The following is an 8469-nucleotide window of genomic DNA, read 5'->3' as shown; positions in this document are numbered from 1 at the left end:
GTTCCCTTACTTTAAATAAAAGTATTAATGTTTGAATAAGTTTGCTTTCTTTCTTTTCTACCTTTTCTTTTCTTTTGTTGAGTTATGGCAGTGGTAACTTAGGATTCGTGGAATAATTTCTTAGTGTTTCAGTAAAGAACAAACATTTTTATTGTTTATTTACAAAATTCTCTTCAGCGCCTCTGTCTAGTTTGCATAGGTCAATAAGAAACATGCAGATCTGCTTTAAATGTCAGTGAAATCACTTTGAAAATAAATCACCAATAAAAATGATAAATACATACAAGTAAATATGGTTGGAAGACTCAAGGAAAACGACAGACCTGTGTAATAGTCAGTTGACACATGAAAGAAAATATGAAATAATAATGAAAGAATAAAAAAAATGGAATACAGAAGGTAAAATGTTGAGCAATATCACAACCAAAAAGAATAACAACAACGCTAGCAATAGAATCTCTAATATTATAAGCAATTGCGAAAATGGAGCGGGGTAGTAGAATCGTTAATGCGCCGGAAGAAATGTTTAGCGATAGTTCTTCTTGCTCTTAACGTTCTGCGGAAGTTGACTTTACTTTTCATCCTTTCGGTGAGGTCAATAAAATAAGTACCAACTGAACCCAGAGGTCGATGTAATCCCTTTCCTTGGTCTTGTGCAAAAATTTGAAACCATTAAAGTGGCTACAATGACGGTGGGATGGTAAAATCATTAAGAGCGGCTAACAAAATAGCTTGTGGTACTTAATTACGTCCCTTTACGTTCTAACTGAAACCAGCTTTGCGATTAATTTTTTAGGAGTCGATAAAGTCATTAGCAGTGAATTAAGGAGGAAGTTTTATCGGCTTCTGTCTAACTCCAAATATGTGACTTCGTGCATTTGTTAGAAATCATTATAAGTAATTCCAGAATTGTTTCGTTTTTAAGCCGATGAGCAATATTTATTTGCAAATTTATATGCATCGCAAACATTAGTAAATTTTACAATTTATTGTGACTGAAGTTTCTGGAATTACTCTTTTATTCAAATATCACAATGTCAGCACATTTAATATTGTTACATTTATTTATTTGGACGAATTAGTGGGCAATGATTTTGTACGGTGTTTGACGAGTAAGACACAATTAGGAGAACGAAATGGGGGATGGATCAGATAACCCAGCATAGAAGTGATACTCTGCTTCCTACAGTTCAGTGGAGTGGTGCCTATTGTAGTAACTGCTGAAGAACTTGAGACAAAAAAAAAAAAGAAGAAGAAATGCAAAAGCGTGTTCGTGTATGGTCCCAGATAATTTAGCAACACTGTACAGAAAATTTTACTTAAGTATTGTAGAGTAGGTCACCAATTGATTAAAGCTGAAGTTTTTTTTTTTATCCTGAGGAGAAAGCCTGATATTTGAATAAAGTTTTGTCAATATGATATATGTGAGGTTGCTATGGAATATCATCAGAGATCGTGAGATCTGTCATTTCCAGCGATTTTGAGTTATTTGTAAAAAAGACCTTGGCAAAATTTGATTAGAAGAAAGGATCAAAATGTTTAGTAATAATTTTTGGATGAGGGATCGTAAGGAAGATGAGACATGGGTGAATTGTGTAAGTCAGGATAGAGGTGATGTATAGCAGACTATCATACAAAATTGGAAGCTATTGTAGCAATAAATGAAACAAAGGCAAAATATAAATAAATAAAATGTGAACAGTGCGTCTGTAAACCTGTGGTCGCAAGGAATGCTGTTTCGGCTATGTATGTACTTGTAGCATTGTCCCAGATATGAGAGCAATGCTTTAATCTGGGTTGCACTTCACTTCAGCATTTTTGAGAGTGAGCTATTAAGAGAAGTTGGAGAATTGTCTGATTCTACAAGGAAAACAAAACAGTTTATGGAATATAGTTTTTGCAATGTTTATATTTCTGAAACCACCAAGAGATTTGTTAGAAATCACTAGGCCTATCAACTGTGGCGGCTTTGAGAAGTTTAGTCGTGAATTGACCGCGAGTAACGGAGTTGTAGTGTCGCTGGTAAGTTTTGCTCATTATAATTAAGAAGTTAGATTTTTATTAAAGCCTTTATTATAACTTCGAGATGTTGGAAGTGAGAGCGATTGTGGTCTTTAAGATATTATACACTTACACGTGTTCAATGAGACTGGGTAAATACTCGATTTAAAGAATCCTACCGTTCAACAGAAAAATCAAATTGTTTAATATTTTCTACTCTCATCATAAAAAACACGTGTACCTCAATTTCGACAAATTCATTTTGTTGATTTGAAGCCAAGCCATTGTGTTCAATAATACTGTATAACAAAATTCTTATCATTTTTTGTTTTTATTTTTGGTCAGAAAGTGTTATTTCTTATTTGCTTCTCTCTAGAAATCAAAGGAAATAACTATTATTCCTTTCAAATTTGTTTTTTGTGACCTGGACATCAATGTTTTGAAACTAACCTATTTTACATTACATTCAGACAGATTCAGCGCTCAGTTGCTGAAGCAGAAATATTCTGCTCAATACAACAGACTTCTTTGTCAATTGCTTGACCTTAACCACTTGAGCATGCCCCTTAGTAGTTGAAAATATGTGCATTTCTGACTATGAGCAGGAGTAGTGGGGAAGCATCATAGCCATGTGTCGAGTGGGATTCTTTGAGGTTTGAATAAATGTAACAAAAGCAAAGTTTGAGGGAAATATTAGCCATTTTTCATACTTTCTAGGGGTAAGCAAATAGGAAATAACGGCTGCTACCCAAGGACAAAAATCGTGTTACACAGTGTAATCTCAAGAGAAATTCCTAGTTTTGTGCATCGACGTAAACCAATCTTCCTTCCTTCCTTCCTTCCTTCCTTCCTTTTTTCCTTCCTTCCTTCATTCCTTCCTTCTTTCTTTTTTTCTTTCTTCCTTAAAATTTTCTCTTTAACACTATTTTTTTACCAAACATTGTAATATTTTTTTATCGTGCTTTTTAAAAGAATTTCATATTGAAACTTCCTAAAACTTGTTAATAATTAACAACAATATTTAATACACATAATCTACACTGAAGACGGCCAGAAACGGAAGCAAATACGGAATACTTTATTGGAATTGGTGAGAAATGAAGTAAAAGCGAGGAAGTCTCTGTTGCATATGCACACATACACATATACATATATACAAATGTACACATATGATTGTGTGTGTGTGTGTGTGTGTGTGTGTGTGTGTGTGCCGCAGGATCGAATCTTAATTATCTCTTAAGCTGTACGGTGAAAAACATCAAATTTCGATATATCTTTTCTATACAAACCATTTAAGAAAATAATAAATCCTGTTTGCATTTGAAATAACACGTGTTCGCTTACATTTTCTTCTTTTGGTCAAATTCCTATAACTTGGCAGGTTGTAGTGTGGGTTGCTTATCTAGCACTCCTCTTTTTCTTACTTGCTCCATTCCTCTCCTTGTTTTTATACTGCTGTATATACTTTTTGTAACCTTGATAATTGAAATACGAGGTCAGTCTTACTATGTGTTCCATATGTGTGTGTGTGTGTATGTGTGTGTGTGTGTTTGTGTGTGTGTGTGTGTGTGTGTGTGTGTATGTGTGTGTGCGTGTGTATCTCTCTCTACACACACACATATACACACATATGCACACATTTATGTATGTATGTATGTATGTATGTATGTATGTATGTATGTAAACAGAAGCTATAACACACTAAATATTAACGCGTTCAAATTAACAGTAAAAATACACAAAAAAAAAAGAAAAAGAAAAAAAGAAATCCAAATATTAAGAAAAAATATCAAAGTGGTTTACATGAGTGTCAAAATTTAACAAGCAAAAGTGAATTGATTATCTTCAGAAGCTGGAACAAGCAATTAAGGATAGTTAAGAGAATAATATAAAAACAAAATAATTAAAATAGTTTGTCAATGACCATGCTAATATAAACACACACACACACACACACACACACACATGCTTACAGATAGACATATACATACTCCTAGAAGCAACATACACTAGTCTCATACGATTATTAATATCAGGTTTCAGTACTGAGGCCAGGTAAAGATTTTAAAAGCATAAACATGATGTCCCAGCATAATTCCAATCCAATGGCAGACATTAGTGGAAAATGAATGAAATTATATACACACACAGACATACTCTTCGTATACACCGTATACATATATATATAATACATATGTGTGTATATATTTATGCAAGTGCGTGTGTTTATATGCATGTTGTATGTAGGTATGTATGTATGTATGTATGTATGTCATTGTTCAGTTTTATTTCAAGATTTCTTGCCAATAGAGAAAGAGCCGGTTTCTAACCAAAATCCAAGACTCCTTCATTGGAATTTCAACAGAAACAATAGGGTAATTTTGTATGTATGTATGAATGTATATATGCAGATTTGTATGTTTTGTTTTATGTATGTATGAGAATGCATTTAGTTGCACATCTAATCATGCTCATATATATTTAAATGATAAACTTCTGGGGATCTATTTCAAAACGGGGGCACCAGTATTTTCTTAACGAAACACTAACGAAACACTTTGAAACTTGGGACACTGGTAGAATGTGTCATATAAAACATCTTTTACTCTTAGTCTTCTTAACAAAAAAACGTACATCGCAAGTTATTCCATGTTAAAGTTGTCGTATTTCTGTAATTTCAACCAATCACTGACGTCTATTCAGCTGAATAGAGTTACTGCTGGGCGGTCATAAAAATGTTATTCCCTGTGACATATTTCATCCGGTTTAATCGTAATTTATACGCATATATTGTTTATATAATAAATTACGCTGTGCGTATCTATGTGTGTAACAATTTTAGAGTTCGGATTCTAGAGTTAGGGTTAGTTTTAGGGTTAGTTTTAGGGTTAGTTTTAGGGTTAGGGTTAGGGTTAACAGTCTAGTTAGGGTTAGGGTTAGGGGATTAATACGATATACACCGTCACAGCGCTAACTGTTTTCAACTGAATAGACGTCAATGATTAGTAGAAATTATCGAAATAAGACAATTTTTTACATGAAATAAATTCGAATACAAACATTTTTTTCTGTTCTATAACACAAAATAGATAAGTATACGAAGTTTGAAAGTCTTTCGGTACCAAAAACACTACATAAAACATAAATGAAAACTGGTGCCCCCGTTTTGAAATAGATCCACTTCTGGAAAGTTTTACAGAATTTTTATGTATGTATGTATGTATGTATGTATGTATGTATGTATGTATGTATGTATATGTTTATTTATGCCCTTAAACCTCTTTTTTTAGGTTTACACCGATTGCATTTCCCCTTTGCAAACTCGCCATAAAACAGCTGTTTGGCTGTGCGTTCATCTGCCATTCGAACAATATGGACAGACCATCTCATTCGATTTTTCAGAATCATTGATTTAATTGGGGTGATGCCTGCAGACGTAAAGACATCTGTGTCTGGAGTAAAAAATAATCCATTAAATGTTTAAAAAGCGGCGAAGACATTTTTGGTGAAATCGTTCTAACAATTTGAAATGTCTTTCATAACGCGTCCATGTTTCAGAAGAACACAACAGGGATGGTAAAAGAAACGATTTGTAAAGAGCCAATTTTATGTTGTTATTTATATGTAGTTGGCACCAAACGCATGACTCCGAACCACCAAATGCTTGTGCTACTCTTTGAATTCTCAGATGTATTTCTGTGTCCAGATTTCCAAATCTTGTACTGACCTTCCAAAGTAAATGAAAGAGACAACAGCCTCAACAGCATTAACGAAAATTTTAGTGGGGTTGCAAACAGCACCACGTGCAGGTTGAAACATTACAACTGTTTTCTTCAAGTTGATGCTCCATTTTTTTTATCACATTGGCTTGGCAGTTCCGGGTTAATAAGCTTTGATCTTGAGCAGTCAATATGAAATCTTCACTCTCTGCTTTTAGCCCTGAGCTTCGTAACCATTGATGCGTGTTTATTATTATTATTATTATTATTATTATTGTTCAGTAGTTTTATTTTTATAACGTGCTTTCACTTCACTACCGAGCACACGTACCTGTTGTGTGTGTCACACTTACTTCAAAGAAGTGGCAAAGCGAGAGAGAGGAGAACAGAGAGGGAGCAAGAGAGAGAGAGAGAGAGAGAGAGAAAAGGAGAGAGAGAGAGAAAAGGAGAGTGAGAGAGTGAGAGAGAAAGAGAGAGTGAAAGAAATAGTGAGTGGTGACGGCGTTCGTTTTGTGTTTTTAAATGTTTCAGAGAGGAAGAAAGAAAAAAGAAGAGAGAGAAAGAGAGAGAGAAAGAGAGAGAGAAAGAAAGAGAATGAAAGAAACAGTGAGTGGTGACGGCGTTCGTTTTGTCTTTTTAAATGTTTCAGAGAGGACGTAAGAGAGAAAGAGAGAGAGAGAGAGAGAGAGAGAGAGAGAGAGAAAGTGAGAGAGAAAGAGAGAGAGTGAAAGAGACAGTGAGTGGTGACGGCGTTCATCACAAGAGAAGTAGATACATAGACACATATACACATTGTTAAATCAAAAGCTGGAGAGAAGAGGGACACAAAGGAAGTGAAAGAGAAAGAGAGAAACTGAGGGACAGTAGATACATAAATCCAATGAAAAGTTCATCCGTATATACATACACACAGCAAATATTGAATGTCAATTTCACTTTTCATTACTACATGAGGATAAAATTAACTCACAAATGGTTGAGTACTCCACAGACATGCATAACATTAACGTAGTTCTCAGAGAGATTCAGCCTCACACCGAATATAACAGCTACTACTCGAAACACACACACACACACACACACACACACACACACACACACACACACACACACATATATATATATATATGAAGGAGAGGAGTGAGTGGTGACTCAAAGGAAGGTGGTGTTTGTTTTGTGTTTTCAACCACAGCAAATATTGGATACCGTATCCTAAACAAAAAACTGTCTAATACACCTATATATGTTTTTCAATTGAAACACTGAATCATTTTGGAATTTATTGTTTTAATAGCAAACGAAAAGCTGAGAGAGAAAGAGAGAGAGAGAGAAGAGAGAGAGAGAGAGAGAAAGAGAGAGAGAGAGAAAGAGAGAGAGAGAGAAGAGAGAGAGAGAAAGAGAGAGAGAGAGAGAGAGAGAGAGAGAGTGGGAGAGAAAGAGCTTGATGACACAACTAAAACAATTCCTGTCAGTGGCAGATAGGAAGATAGATAGATAGATAGATAGATAGAGAGAGAGAGAGAGAGAGAGAGAGAGAGATAGAGAGAGTGAGAGAGAGGTGAAGACTTTGTTGTGGACTATCTGACACTTCCTGTCTGTCTGTCTGCCTCTCTCTCTCTAGGCATGTGTTTGTGTATGTGTGTGCATGTATGTGTATGTTTGTATGTGTATGATTGTGCGTGTTGCCGTTTTGAATTCCTTTCTGCAACTGACCTTAAACTGTTATTAAAGGCCCAACCACACACACACACACACACACACACACACACACACACACACACACACACACACACACACACACACACACACACAAACATTTGTTTTAACTCATTTTAACTGCAGCCATACACCAAAAAACGTGGTGTTTTACTCCAAAATTAAAATTTTGAATTTGTTTTCATTATAAAATTACACCTCAGCTAAAAAACATCTGTTGGCTTCGGAATACAACGTTGTCTTTTCTCGGCATACCAGCTATCCACAAAATCGTACCGGCCAGCATCACCATTACCTCCAAGCCCGTCATATATGTATGTATGTATGTATATAAGTTAAATATATACTAAAAAAAAAAAGAGCAGGGCTCATTAGCCACCAACGGAGCCGCAAATGCAGAATATAAGTTAGTCCTAGAGCGCACAATGTTCCTGAAGGTCGGCAATGGTCTTCCTTGGTCACGAGTGGACGACCATCATATATATATATATATATATATATATATATATATATATATGTGTGTGTGTGTGTGTGTGTGTGTGTGTATGTATATATATATGCATATATATATATGTATGTATGTATGTATGTATGTATGTATGTATGTATGTGTGTATTTGTCCCACCACCACCGTTGCTTGACAACCCATGTTGGTGCGTTTGCGTCCCTGTAATTTAGCTGTTCAGCTGAGGAGACCGATAGAATAAGCACCAGGCTTACAGGGGATAAGTCCAGGGGTCAATTTCTTCGACTAAAGGATGGTGCCCCAGCATGGCCACCGTAAAATGACTGAAACAAGTAAAAGAATGAAAGAACACCAGAAAAAACATTCCATACCACTAAACCAAGAAGGTTCTTTGAATATGTATGATGTATTTTAAGGTTAAATAGTAATTCCGCTTACGTTTGTGTAACTGAGATATTTTGGTTGGATTATATAGCCATTGGTGTTACATTACTTTCTATATATACTTTTCTAGACCTGAATTTTTTGTGGGGAGTGGGCCAGTTGATTAGATCGACCCCAGTACA

At 35.2% G+C, this 8469-nt stretch overlaps 1 long non-coding RNA gene across 1 annotated transcript in view; it reads right to left on the bottom strand.

Moving 5' to 3' along the window:
• Positions 1–3077: 3077 nt before the first annotated feature.
• LOC106884408 (uncharacterized) overlaps positions 3078–8469 on the bottom strand; it is an 88937-nt gene continuing 83545 nt past the window's right edge. Inside the window, exon 3 of the long non-coding RNA XR_001411240.3 lies at positions 3078–3476. This is a non-coding gene — a long non-coding RNA (uncharacterized LOC106884408). The remainder of the gene's footprint in view (positions 3477–8469) is intronic.

Source organism: Octopus bimaculoides, chromosome 1, assembly GCF_046866305.1.
Source record: "Octopus bimaculoides isolate indiv1 chromosome 1, ASM4686630v1, whole genome shotgun sequence".
In the NCBI taxonomy this organism is placed as follows: domain Eukaryota; kingdom Metazoa; phylum Mollusca; class Cephalopoda; order Octopoda; family Octopodidae; genus Octopus; species Octopus bimaculoides.
The sequence above is the reverse complement of the archived record's forward strand: the minus strand, read 5'-3'. Positions and strand labels throughout refer to the sequence as shown.